This window comes from Dendrobates tinctorius, unplaced genomic scaffold, assembly GCF_039654945.1.
Source record: "Dendrobates tinctorius isolate UK_male_01 unplaced genomic scaffold, ASM3965494v1 ptg000019l, whole genome shotgun sequence".
NCBI lineage: Eukaryota > Metazoa > Chordata > Amphibia > Anura > Dendrobatidae > Dendrobates > Dendrobates tinctorius.
Genome location: NW_027361687.1, coordinates 46,602,313 through 46,617,436, shown reverse-complemented (window position 1 = coordinate 46,617,436; position 15,124 = coordinate 46,602,313). Strand labels below are relative to the sequence as shown.

The following is a 15,124-nucleotide window of genomic DNA, read 5'->3' as shown; positions in this document are numbered from 1 at the left end:
CAGTAATTTTGACCAGGGAAACGCAAACTTTTACATGGCACTGTATGGAGGCTGCACTTCGGTGTCTGGAGGCTGCACATCGGTGTACGGAGGCTGCATATTGGTGTATGGAAGCTGTACGTCGGTGTATGGAGGGTGTAAGGCGGTGTATGGCAGCTGTACGGAGGCTGCACGACCGTGTACGGAGGGTGCACGTTAGTGTAAGGAGGGTGTACGTCAGTGTACGGGTGCCGTACGTCTGTGTACGGGGGCCATGCATATGTGTGTACAGGGGCTGTGCATCAGTGTATGGGTGCCGTGCGTCTGTGTACAGGGGCTGTGTGTCTGTGTACGGTGGCTGTACGCCTGTGTATGGGGGCTGTGCGTCAGTGTACTGAGGCCTTATGTCTGTGTACGGAGGCTGTACGTCTGCTTACAGGGGCTGTATGCCTGTGTACCGAGGCCGTACGTTTGTGTACGTGTATGGGGGCTGTACGCCTGTGTATGGGGGCTGTGCGTCAGTGTACGGGGGCTGTGCGTCTGTGTACATGGGCTGTACGCCTGTGTTAGGGGGCCATGTGTCTGTGTACGGGGGTCGCATGCATGTGTATGAGGATCGTACACCGGTGTACGGGGACCGTGTGTCAGTGTACTGAGGCCATGTGTCTGTGTACGTGAGGCGGTGTGTCAGTGTACGGGGGCCATGCGTCTGTGTATGGGGCTGTGTGTCAGTTTATGGGGGCCATGCGTCTGTGTATGGGGGCTGTGTGTCAGTGTACGGGGGGCTGTGCGTCAGTGTACGGGGACCGTGCGTCTGTGTATGGAGGCTGTGCGTCAGTGTACGGAGACTGTGCGTCAGTGTACGACCCGTGCATCTATGTACGGAGATGGTGCGTCAGTGTATGGGGGCTGTGTGTCAGTGTATGGGAGCTGTACCCCTGTGTACTTGGGCTGTGCGTCAGTGTAAGGAGGCTGTGCGTCAGTGTACGGAGACTGTGCGTCAGTGTACGACCCGTGCATCTATGTACGGAGACGGTGCGTCAGTGTATGGGGGCTGTGTGTCAGTGTATGGGAGCTGTACCCGTGTACTTGGGCTGTGCGTCAGTGTACGGCGCTGTGCGTCTGTGTATGCGGGGCCGCGCATGTGTACGGGGCCCCTAGGTTGGGTAAATTAAATTTTTTTCTCGGTTCTGTAGTTACTAGAGGCCGAAAATATGTACGGGGTATATATGAATATAGTATATTCTCCATGATATAAGATGGCTATTGTTTTATTTTCCTTTTTTCAGAAAAGAATACAAATATAATGCCATAGTGTGGTGTTTTCTTGTACAATGAGCAGTGTTCTTTGCTCTGGGTGTAATGAGTATGGAGCCCCATGCCTTCCTGCAGGCACCAGCTGCTCTCTAGACTTTTCACCAAGGTTTGCAATTGTCAGCTGCTCCCGAAACACGAGGGTGCGCCTCTGGCTCCGCCCCACCGCTGCCATAGCAACGGCTGCCTGGGGTCTAGCAAAGGATTCTGGGAGCTGGCCAGTGCTGCTGCCTTGGGGGCTGTGCGAGCTGACATGCCTGCTTCCTTATGTCTCCCCATTACTGGGGGCTGGTGGGCCTGACGGGTGGGAAGCGAGCTAAGCCCTATAATATATATATATATATATACACACACATACTGGGAGTGCTCGGTAGGAGAACTGCAGCCTCGCTCGCTTCCGGTGAAAAATAATGCAAAGGATGTGGTGTAAACAAAATGGAAAACTCCGCACTTAAATACAGGGTGAAAGCTGTTTGGAAGCCGCCTGGGGTCAGTCTAGCCTCCCCTCCTCCATCTTTAGTGGGGGAGGGGGTGCAGCCTGAGACATGGCCAGATTCCGATCACTTACAGATGGTGCATAGTGCCGGAGGTGACACACTGTGCAATAGCGTTATTATTACTATTCCTGGGATCCCTACAGGTAACAAGCCACGACGCCAGACAACAGAAGGCCAATAATGTGAGCTTATGGGGTGACACCCTGGCATTGAGGAGAGAAGACCCTGCAGCAGCTGACGAGCCGCCCATGTGACAGTGCTGCCAGCAGGGCTCGTATGGAGACCAGTCTTTTATGAAGAGGGGGGTCCACAGGGTCTTTCTGACATGATCTCTGACTCGAGATCCAAGAGAGTAAGGGGGCCCACCAAGACCCCATGACACGCACTGCTTTCAACTGCATCTGTGTCTTCAGGACGTGGAAACAGTCGGTACCTGTGACAGCAGAGAGCGGCTCCCTGCACCGCCATTTGCTCTGGTAAGTCACTAATTGCTTTAGGCCAAGACCTGAAAGACGTCAGAAGTGTACAGAGTGTGACGTCACTTTATCTCTCCGCCACACAGTTCAGGGACGAAGAGCAGAACTCCATCTTATATCGGGGCGATGAAAGTTCTACAAGGGGGACATTACTAATATAAAAAGGGGCACTGATAATAAATGGAGGCACAAGGAGGACATTAATACAGGGAGGCATAAAGGGGACATTATTATTACATGGTGACACAAAGGAGACATTATTAATACAGGGAGGCAAACGGGACATTATTATTACAGGGAGACACAAAGGGGACATTATTAATACAGGGAGGCACAAAGGGGACATTATTATTACAGGGAGACACAAAGGGGACATTATTATTACATGGTGACACAAAGGAGACATTATTAATACAGGGAGGCAAACAGGGGACATTATTATTACAGGGAGACATAAAGGGGACATTATTAATACAGGGAGGCACAAAGGGGACATTATTATTACAGGGAGACACAAAGGGGACATTATTATTACAGGGAGGCACAAAGGGGACATTATTATTACAGGGAGACACAAAGGGGACATTATTATTACAGGGAGGCACAAAGGAGACATTATTAATACAGGGAGGCACAAAGGGGACATTATTAATACAGGGAGGCACAAAGGGGACATTATTAATACAGGGAGGCATAAAGGGGACATTATTATTACATGGTGACACAAAGGGGACATTATTAATACAGGGAGGCAAACAGGGGACATTATTAATACAGGGAGGCACAAAGGGGACATTATTATTACAGGGAGACACAAAGGGGACATTATTATTACAGGGAGGCACAAAGGGGACATTATTATTACAGGGAGACACAAAGGGGACATTATTATTACAGGGAGGCACAAAGGGGACATTATTAATACAGGGAGGCACAAAGGGGACATTATTAATACAGGGAGGCACAAAGGGGACATTATTAATACAGGGAGGCATAAAGGGGACATTATTATTACATGGTGACACAAAGGGGACATTATTAATACAGGGAGGCAAACAGGGGACATTATTAATACAGGGAGGCACAAAGGGGACATTATTATTACAGGGAGACACAAAGGGGACATTATTATTACAGGGAGGCACAAAGGGGACATTATTAATACAGGGAGGCACAAAGGGGACATTATTAATACAGGGAGGCACAAAGGGGACATTATTAATACAGGGAGGCATAAAGGGGACATTATTAATACAGGGAGGCATAAAGGGGACATTATTATTATTACAGGGAGGCATAAAGGGGACATTATTATGACAGGGAGGCACAAAGGGGACATTATTAATACAGGGAGGCATAAAGGGGACATTATTGTTACATGGTGACACAAAGGGGACATTATTAATACAGGGAGGCATACAGGGGACATTATTATGACAGGGAGGCACAAAGGGGACATTATTAATACAGGGAGGCATAAAGGGGACATTATTGTTACATGGTGACACAAAGGGGACATTATTAATACAGGGAGGCATACAGGGGACATTATTATGACAGGGAGGCACAAAGGGGACATTATTAATACAGGGAGGCATAAAGGGGACATTATTATTACAGGGAGGCACAAAGGGGACATTATTATTACATGGAGGCACAAAGGGGACATTATTATTACAGGGAGGCATAAAGGGGACATTATTAATACAGGGAGACATAAAGGAGACATTATTATTACATGGAGGCACAAAGGGGACATTATTAATACAGGGAGGCATACAGGGGACATTATCATTACATGGAGGCACAAAGGAGACATTATTAATACAGGGAGGCATAAAGGGGACATTATTATTACAGGGAGGCATAAATGGGACATTATTATTACAGGGAGGCACAAAGGGGACATTATTAATACAGGGAGGCATACAGGGGACATTATTATTACATGGAGGCACAAAGGAGACATTATTAATACAGGGAGGCATAAAGGGGACATTATTATTACATGGAGGCACAAAGGAGACATTAATACAGGGAGGCACAAAGGGGACATTAATACAGGGAGGCACAAAGGGGACATTATTAATACAGGGAGGCACAAAGGGGACATTATTAATACAGGGAGGCACAAAGGGGACATTATTACATGGAGACACAAAGGGGACATTAATACAGGGAGGCACAAAGGGGACATTATTAATACAGGGAGGCATAAAGGGGACATTATTATTACATGGTGACACAAAGGGGACATTATTAATACAGGGAGTCATACAGGGGACATTATTATTACATGTAGGCACAAAGGGGACATTATTAATACAGGGAGGCACAAAGGGGACATTATTAGTACATGGTGACACAAAGTGGACATTATTAATACAGGGAGGCACAAAGGGGACATTATTAATACAGGGAGGCACAAAGGGGACATTATTAATACAGGGAGGCATAAAGGGGACATTATTATTGCATGGTGACACAAAGGGGACATTATTAATACAGGGAGGCGCAAAGGGGGAATTATTAATACAGGGAGGCGCAAAGGAGGAATTATTACTACAGGGAGGCATAAAGGGGACATTATTAATACAGGGAGGCACAAAGGGGACATTATTAATACAGGGAGGCACAAAGGGGACATTATTAATACAGGGAGGCACAAAGGGGGAATTAATACAGGGAGGCATAAAGGGGACATTATTAATAGAGGGAGGCACAAAGGGGACATTATTATAACATGGTGACACAAAGGGGACATTATTAATACAGGGAGGCACAAAGGGGGAATTAATACAGGGAGGCATAAAGGGGACATTATTAATACAGGGAGGCACAAAGGGGACATTATTATTACATGGTGACACAAAGGGGGCACTATTAATACAGGGAGGCATAAAGGGGACATTATTATTACAGGGAGGCATAAAGGGGACATTATTACATGGTGACACAAAGGGGACATTATTAATATAGGGAGGCACAAAGGGGACATTAATACAGGGAGGCATAAAGGGGACATTAATAATACAGGGTGGCATAAAGGGGACATTATTAATACAGGGAGGCATAAAGGGGACATTATTATTACATGGAGGCACAAAGGGGACATTATTAATACAGGGAGGCATAAAGGGGACATTATTATTACATGGTGACACAAAGGGGACATTATTAATACAGGGAGGCACAAAGGGAACATTAATACAGGGAGGCATACAGGGACATTATTAATACAGGGAGGCATAAAAGGGACATTATAATTACATGCTGACACAAAGGGGACATTATTATTACAGGGAGACATAAAGGGGACATTATTATTACACGGTGACACAAGGGACATTATTAATACAGGGAGGCACAAAGGGGACATTATTATTACATGGTGACACAAAGGGGGCATTATTAATACAGGGAGACATAAAGGGGACATTATTACATGGTGACACAAAGGGGACATTATTATTACATGGTAACACAAAGGGGACATTATTAATACAGGGAGGCATAAAGGGGACATTATTACATGGTGACACAAAGGGAACATTATTAATACAGGGAGGCACAAAGGGGACATTATTAATACAGGGAGGCACAAAGGGGCCATTAATACAGGGAGGCATAAAGGGGACATTATTATTACATGTTGACACAAAGGGGACATTATTAATACAGGGAGACACAAAGTGAGCATTATTATTACATGGTGACACAAAGGGGACATTATTAATACAGGGAGGCACAAAGGGGACATTATTACATGGTGACAAAGGGGCATTATTAATACAGGGAGGCACAAAGGGAACATGCATACAGGGACATTAATACAGGGAGGCATAAAAGGGACATAATTACATGCTGACACAAAGGGGACATTATTATTACAGGGAGACATAAAGGGGACATTATTATTACATGTGACACAAAGGGGACATTATTAATACAGGGAGGCACAAAGGGGACATTAATACAGGGAGACGTAAAGGGGACATTATTACATGGTGACACAAAGGGGGGGACATTATTATTACATGGTAACACAAAGGGGACATTATTAATACAGGGAGGCACAAAGGGGACATTAATACAGGGAGGCATAAAGGGGACATTATTAATACAGGGAGGCATAAAGGGGACATTATTACATGGTGACACAAAGGGAACATTATTAATACAGGGAGGCACAAAGGGGACATTATTAATACAGGGAGGCACAAAGGGGCCATTAATACAGGGAGGCATAAAGGGGACATTATTATTACACGTGACACAAAGGGGACATTATTAATACAGGGAGGCACAAAGGGGACATTATTACATGGTGACACAAAGGGGGGGACATTATTATTACATGGTAACACAAAGGGGACATTATTAATACAGGGAGGCACAAAGGGGACATTAATACAGGGAGGCATAAAGGGGACATTATTAATACAGGGAGGCATAAAGGGGACATTATTACATGGTGACACAAAGGGAACATTATTAATACAGGGAGGCACAAAGGGGACATTATTAATACAGGGAGGCACAAAGGGGCCATTAATACAGGGAGGCATAAAGGGGACATTATTATTACATGTTGACACAAAGGGGACATTATTAATACAGGGAGACACAAAGTGAGCATTATTATTACATGGTGACACAAAGGGGACATTATTAATACAGGGAGGCACAAAGGGGACATTATTAATACAGGGAGGCATAAAGGGGACATTATTATTACATGGTGACACAAAGGGGACATTATTATTACAGGGAGACATAAAGGGGACATTATTAATACATGGTGACACAAAGAGGACATTATTATTACAGGGAGGCATAAAGGAGACATTATTAATACATGGAGACAAAGTGTCAAGCCACCCATGAGTAATGGACAACGTTAGATGCATCTTGCCTGTGCCAAGGAGAAAAAGAACAGGACTGTTGCTCAGTGGTCCAAGGTGTTGTTTTCAGATGAAAGTAAATTTTGAATTTCATTAGGATGTCAAGGTCCCAGAGTCTGGAGGAAGAGCGGAGAGGCCACAATCCAAGCTGCTGGAGGTCTAGTGTGAAGTTTCCACAATCAGTGATCATTTTTGGGAGCCATATCATCTGCTGGTGTAGATCCACTGTGTTTTATCAAGACCAAAGTCAGTGCAGCCGTCTACCAGGAAATTTTAGAGCACTTCATGCTTCCCTCTGCTGGCAAGCTTTTTGGAGATGGAAATTTCATTCTCCAGCAGGACTCGGCACCTGTCTACACTGCCAAAAGTACCAATACCTGGTTTACAAACAACAGTATCACTGTGCTTGATTGGCCAGCAAACTTGCCTGACCTTAACGTCATAGAGTATCTATGGTGTATTGTCAAGAGGAAGATGAGACACCAGACCCAACAATGCAGACGAGCTGAAGGCTGCTATCAAAGCGACCTGGGCTTCCATAACACCTCAGCAGTGCCACAGGCTGATCGCCTCCATGCCACACCGCAGTGATGCAGTAATTGATGCAAAAGGAGTCCTGACGAAGTATTGAGTGCATTTACACATTCATTTCAGTAGGCCAACATTTCTGATTTTAACCCCTTACTGATATCGAGTGTAATAGTACGCCGATGTCAGTATCTCCCACTTTGATGTGGGCTCCGGCGGTGAGCCCACCTCAAACCCGGGACATGTCATCTGTTTTGAACAGCTGATGTGCCTGCAATAGCTGCAAGAATCGCGAACCCCCCGCGGCTATTAACTAGTTAAATGCCGCTGTCATACTCTGACAGCGGCATTTAACAAGCGCTTCTTGCCATCCGGCTGGAAATGCGCACACTGGTGATCTGCGTCACATGATCGCGGGTTACCCGTGTGTTAGCATGACAGCCAGAGGTCTCCTTGAGACTTCTATGGTTGTTGATGCCCGATTGCTGTGAGCGCCACCCAGTGATCGGCGCTCATAGCAAGGCTGCAATTCAGCTACATAGAGGTGATCTGATCATCACCTCTATGTAGCAAAGCCAATCAAGTTGTGCCAGCTTGTAGCCTCCCATGGAGACTATTGAAGCATGCCAAAAGTAAAAAAAAAAAAAAAAAAACAAATCACCTCCCTTTCGCCCCATTTAAAATAAAACAATAAAAATAAAATCAAACCTATACATATTTGGTATCGCAGAGTTCAGAATCGCCTGATCTATCAATAAAAGAAAGGTTAAACTTGATCGCTAAACAGCGTAGTGAGAAAAAAATCAAAACGCCAGAATTATATTTTTTTAGTCGCCGCAACATTGCATTAAAATGCAATAACGGGCGATCAAAAGATCGTATCTGCACAAAAATGGTGTCATTAAAAACATCAGCTTGGTGCACAAAAAATAACCCCTCACCCGACCCCAGATCATGAAAAACGGAGACGCTATGGGTATCGGAAAATGGCGCAATTTTTTTTTAGCAAAGTTTGGAATTTTTTTTCATCACATAGATAAAAAAGAACCTAGACATGTTTGGTGTCTATGAACTCATAATGACCTGGAGAATCATAATCACAGGTCAGTTTTAGCATTTAGTGAACTTGGCAAAAAAAAGCCAAGCAAAAAACTAGTGTGGGATTGCACTTTTTTTTTTTTTGCAATTTCACCGAACTTGGGATTTTTTTCCCGTTTTCTGCTACACGACATGGTAAAACCAAGGGTGTCGTTCAAAAGTACAACTCGTCCCGCAAAAAACAAGACATATGGCTCTGGGAAGAAGGGGAGCGAAAAACGAAAATGGTAAACCGAAAAAAGCTCCGGTCATGAAGGGGTTAAATTAATTTTTTCAAGCTGGTGTTATAAATTATTCTAATTTACTGCGATAATGACTTTTGGGTTTTCATTGGCTGTATCATTAAACCATTTGCACATTATCTAATTACTCTAGAAATATATTTGTCTAGGGAAAGTAAACTACATTGTATATTATTTGAAGACGTGTAAAACATCATGTTACTTTTACATGTTTATAAACTATTCATTGTTTTTCAGAGACACATCTGAACTCTCGTCCTCTTTCCAATTTTTCCTACTATTTGGATGTCCCATTTTTTCAGACATTTTCTGGTGTGGGTCTCAGGGAGATATTCCCACTGATGTCACACCCATCTGTCAGCGTTCCCAGTGTCACTCGCTCCCCCAGGATGGTTTTGTTTTTGTCACAGAAAATTCTCTTTTAAGCGCGTTCAAACAATTTGTCGATGTCTCAAAACACATCTCTGAAGATGGAACCGGTACAACTAAGGTCTGGAAGAATACACTTTCTACATACCACGGTGACATTTACGATGGATATCCTTCACAATATAAATAACATTTTTCTGATAAATGTGTAAAAGTGAAACGTTACCAGTGCAGATTGTCAATAAATCAGCTGAACTAGTGGACAGTAATGAACCCTCTAAATAGGAGGTGAGCTGTGACATCCCCTATTGTGAATGGTGGGTCCTGTGTTATCTACTGTATATAGAGGTGTTATCAGTCATTGTAATGGAGGAGGTGAGCTGTGACATACCCTATTGTGAATGGTGGGTCCTGTGCTATCTACTGTATATAGAGGTGTTATCAGTCATTGTACTGGAGGAGGTAAGCTGTGACATCCCCTATTGTGAATTGTGGGTCCTGTGTTACCTACTGTATATAGAGGTGTTATCAGTCATTGTACTGGAGGAGGAGGTGAGCTGTGACATCCCCTATTGTGAATGGTGGATCCTGTTATTTATTGTATATAGAAGTGTTATCAGTCATTGTAAAGGAAGAGGAGGTGAGCTGTGACATCACCTATTGTGAATGGTGGGTCCTGTGCTATCTACTGTATATAGAGGTGTTATCAGTCACTGTACTGGAGGAGGTGAGCTGTGACATACCCTATTGTGAATGGTGGGTCCTGTGTTATCTACTGTATATAGAGGTGTTATCAGTCATTGTAATGGAGGAGGAGGTGAGCTGTGACATACCCTATTGTGAATGGTGGGTCCTGTGCTATCTACTGTATATAGAGGTGTTATCAGTCATTGTACTGGAGGAGGTAAGCTGTGACATCCCCTATTGTGAATGGTGGGTCCTGTGTTACCTACTGTATATAGAGGTGTTATCAGTCATTGTACTGGAGGAGGTGAGCTGTGACATCCCCTATTGTGAATGGTGGATCCTGTTATTTATTGTATATAGAAGTGTTATCAGTCATTGTAAAGGAAGAGGAGGTGAGCTGTGACATCACCTATTGTGAATGGTGGGTCCTGTGCTATCTACTGTATATAGAGGTGTTATCAGTCATTGTACTGGAGGAGGTGAGCTGTGACATCCCCTATTGTGAATGGTGGATCCTGTTATTTATTGTATATAGAAGTGTTATCAGTCATTGTAAAGGAAGAGGAGGTGAGCTGTGACATCACCTATTGTGAATGGTGGGTCCTGTGCTATCTACTGTATATAGAGGTGTTATCAGTCATTGTACTGGAGGAGGTAAGCTGTGACATCCCCTATTGTGAATTGTGGGTCCTGTGTTACCTACTGTATATAGAGGTGTTATCAGTCATTGTACTGGAGGAGGTGAGCTGTGACATCCCCTATTGTGAATGGTGGATCCTGTTATTTATTGTATATAGAAGTGTTATCAGTCATTGTAAAGGAAGACGAGGTGAGCTGTGACATCACCTATTGTGAATGGTGGGTCCTGTGCTATCTACTGTATATAGAGGTGTTATCAGTCATTGTACTGGAGGAGGTAAGCTGTGACATCCCCTATTGTGAATTGTGGGTCCTGTGTTACCTACTGTATATAGAGGTGTTATCAGTCATTGTACTGGAGGAGGAGGTGAGCTGTGACATCCCCTATTGTGAATGGTGGATCCTGTTATTTATTGTATATAGAAGTGTTATCAGTCATTGTAAAGGAAGAGGAGGTGAGCTGTGACATCACCTATTGTGAATGGTGGGTCCTGTGCTATCTACTGTATATAGAGGTGTTATCAGTCATTGTACTGGAGGAGGTGAGCTGTGACATCCCCTATTGTGAATGGTGGATCCTGAGTTATCTACTGTATATATAGGTGATATCAATCATTATACAGGAGGAGGAGAGCTGTGACATCCCCTATTGTGAATGGTGGATCCTGTTGTTTATTGTATATAGAAGTGTTATCAGTCATTGTAAAGGAAGAAGAGGTGAGCTGTGACATCACCTATTGTGAATGGTGGATCCTGAGTTATCTATTGTATATAAAGGTGTTATCAGTCATTGTACAGGAGGAGGAGGTGAGCTGTGACATCACCTATTGTGAATGGTGGATCCTGCGTTATCTACTGTATATATAGGTGATATCAATCATTGTACAAGAGGAGGAGGTGAGCTGTGACATCCCCTTTTGTGAATGATGGATCCTTTGTTATCTACTGTGTATAGAGGTGTTATCTGTCATTATCCTGGAAAAGGAGGTGAGCTATTACATCCCCTATTGTGAAAGGTGGATCCTGAGTTATATAATGTATATGTGTTATCTGTCATTGTACAGGAGGAGGTGAGCTGTGACCACCTATTGTGAATGGTGGATCCTGCGTTATCTACTGTATATATAGGTGATATCAATCATTTTACAGGAGGAGGTGAGCTGTGACATCCCCTATTGTGAATGGTGGGTCCTGTGTTATCTACTGTATATATAGGTGATATCAATCATTGTACTGGAGGAGGAGGTGAGCTGTGACCACCTATTGTGAATGGTGGATCTGGTGTTATCTACTGTATATAGAGGTGATATCAATCATTGTACAGGAGGAGGAGAGCTGTGACATCCCCTATTGTGAATGGTGAATCTGGTGTTATCTACTGTATATAGAGGTGATATCAGTCATTGTACAGGAGGAGGTGAGCTGTGACATCCCCTATTGTGAATGGTGGATCTGGTGTTATCTACTGTATATAGAGGTGTTATCAGTTATTGTACTGGAGGAGGAGGTGAGCTGTGACCGCCTATTATGAAAGGTGGATCCTGAGTTATCTACTGTATATATAGGTGATATCAATCATACAGGAGGAGAGCTGTGACATCCCCTATTGTGAATGGTGGATCTGGTGTTATCTACTGTATATAGAGGTGATATCAGTCATTGTACAGGAGGTGAGCTGTGACACCCCCTATTGTGAATGGTGGATCCTGTTATTTATTGTATATAGAGGTGTTATCTGTCATTGTACAGGAAGGGGAGGTGGTGAACTGTGACATCCCCTATTGTGAATGGTGGATCCTGAGTTATCTACTGTATATATTGGTGATATCAATCATTGTACAGGAGGAGGTGAGCTGTGACATCCCCTATTGTGAAAGGTGGATCCTGAGTTATCTACTGTATATAGAGGTGTTATCTGTCATTGTACAGGAGGAGGTGAGCTGTGACATCACCTATTTTCACCTATTGTAAATGGTGGATCCTGCGTTATCTACTGTATATATAGGTGATATCAATCATTATACAGGAGGAGGTGAGCTGTGACATCCCCTATTGTGAATGAGGGATCCTGTGTTATCTACTGTATATAGAGGTGTTATCTGTCATTGTACAGGAGGTGAGCTGTGACATCACCTATTGTGAATGGTGGATCCTGTTATCTACTGTATATAGAGTTGTTATCATTCATTGTACAGGAAGAGGAGGTGAGCTGTGACCACCTATTATGAAAGGTGGATCCTGAGTTATCTACTGTATATATAGGTGATATCAATCATTGTACAGGAGGTGAGCTGTGACATCCCCTATTGTGAATGGTGGGTCTTGTGTTATCTACTGTATATATAGGTGATATCAATCCCTGTACAGGAGGAGGTGATTAGTCATTGTACAGGAGGAGGTGAGCTGTGACATCCCCTATTGTGAATGGTGGATCCTGTGTTATCTACTGTATATAAAGGTGTTATCAGTCGTTGTAATGGAGGAGGTGAGCTGTGACATCCCCTATTGTGAATGGTGGATCTGGTGTTATCTACTGTATATAGAGGTGTTATCAATCATTGTACTGGAGGAGATGAGCTGTGTCATCCCCTATTTTGAATGTTGGATCTGGTGTTATCTACTGTATATAGAGGTGTTATCAGTCATTGTAGTGGAGGAGGAGGTGAGCTGTGACCACCTATTATGAAAGGTGGATCCTGAGTTATCTACTGTATATATAGGTGATATCAATCATTATACAGGAGGAGGAGAGCCGTGACATCCCCTATTGTGAATGGTGGATCTGGTGTTATCTACTGTATATAGAGGTTTTATCAGTCATTCTACAGGAGAAGGTGAGCTGTGACATCATCTATTTTCACCTATTGTGAATGGTGGATCCTGCGTTATCTACTGTATATATGTGATATCAATCATAGTACAGGAGGAGGTGGTGAGCTGTGACATCCCCTATTGTGAATGGTGGATCCCGTGTTATCTACTGTATATAGAGGTGTTATCAGTCATTGTACAGGAAGGGGAGGAGGTGAACTGTGACATCCCCTATTGTGAATGGTGGATCCTGAGTTATCTACTGTATGTATAGGTGATATCAATCATTGTGTAGGGGGAGGTGAGCTGTGACATCCCCTATTGTGAATGGTGGATCCTGTGTTATCTACTGTATATATAGGTTATATCAATCATTGTACAGGAGGTGAGCTGTGACATCCCCCTATTGTGAATGGTGGATCCTGTGTTATCTACTGTATATAGAGGTGTTATCTGTCATTATACTGGAGGAGGTGAGCTGTGACATCCCCTATTGTGAATGGTGGATCTTGTGTTATCTACTGTATATAGAGGTGTTATCAGTCATTGTACAGGAGGAGGTGAGCTGTGACCACCTATTGTGAATGGTGGATCCTGCGTTATCTACTGTATATATAGGTGATATCAATCATTGTACAGGAGGAGGAGGTGAGCTGTGACATCACCTATTGTGAATGATGGGTCCTGTGTTATCTACTGTATATATAATAATAATAATCTTTATTTTTATATAGTGCTAACATATTCCGCAGCGCTTTACACACATTATCATCACTGTCCCCAATGGGGCTCACAATCTAAATTCCCTATCAGTATGTCTTTGGAATGTGGGAGGAAACCGGAGTACCTGGAGGAAACCCACGCAAACACGGGGAGAACATACACACTCCTTGCAGATGTTGTCCTTGGTGGGATTCAAACCCAGGGCCCCAGCGCTGCAAGGCTTCTTCTCCTGAGGAAGCCACGGCGTAACGCGCGTAGGGGCGGTGGACCAGGGCAGCGCTATTACTTGTACTTATGTAAGTTTGCACTACTATGGCACTTTATGTTATGGAGCACTTTGTTTTGTATGTAGTACTGATAATATAATACTGATGTGGGAGTGCATTATATAGTATATCTAGGGTTAATGCTAATCCCCCTTGTTTAACACCTGAGTATTGGAATACTTCTCCAGCTCTTAAATAGGCATACAGCCTGGTGTCGTTTTTGTAGGGTAGAAATAATTGCACTTCTTATGGATTAACCCTTTAGCAGGTACTTCCACTGTTTAAGCACTTATGCACTTTATATTCTGTATATTTATACACATTTATTATGTAAAAATTACAATTTTTGTGCTAGTTTGTGCTCTATAAGGCTACACTGAATTTTGCCCTGTGTTCTTGTAGTATTTATGCTCTGATTTATGTTTTAATCATGTTTATTAATAAGAATTGATATTCGTAGCATTAAAAACTAAGTTTTCTTGTTCTTAATTGAATGGGAATTCGTCTTGGTGAGATTTTATAGATCCAGCCTCGTCAGTATAGTGGTAAGTTTCCTCGCCTGTCACACGTTAGACCAATGTCTGATTCCTC

At 43.3% G+C, this 15,124-nt stretch overlaps 1 long non-coding RNA gene across 1 annotated transcript; it reads left to right on the top strand.

The window, feature by feature from the left end:
- Nucleotides 1–1,604: 1,604 nt before the first annotated feature.
- LOC141082903 (uncharacterized) lies at nt 1,605–14,166 on the top strand. Its single transcript, XR_012230606.1, has 2 exons — nt 1,605–2,266; nt 9,276–14,166. It is a non-coding gene; the product is annotated as an uncharacterized lncRNA (long non-coding RNA).
- The last annotated feature ends 958 nt before the right edge of the window (nt 14,167–15,124 follow it).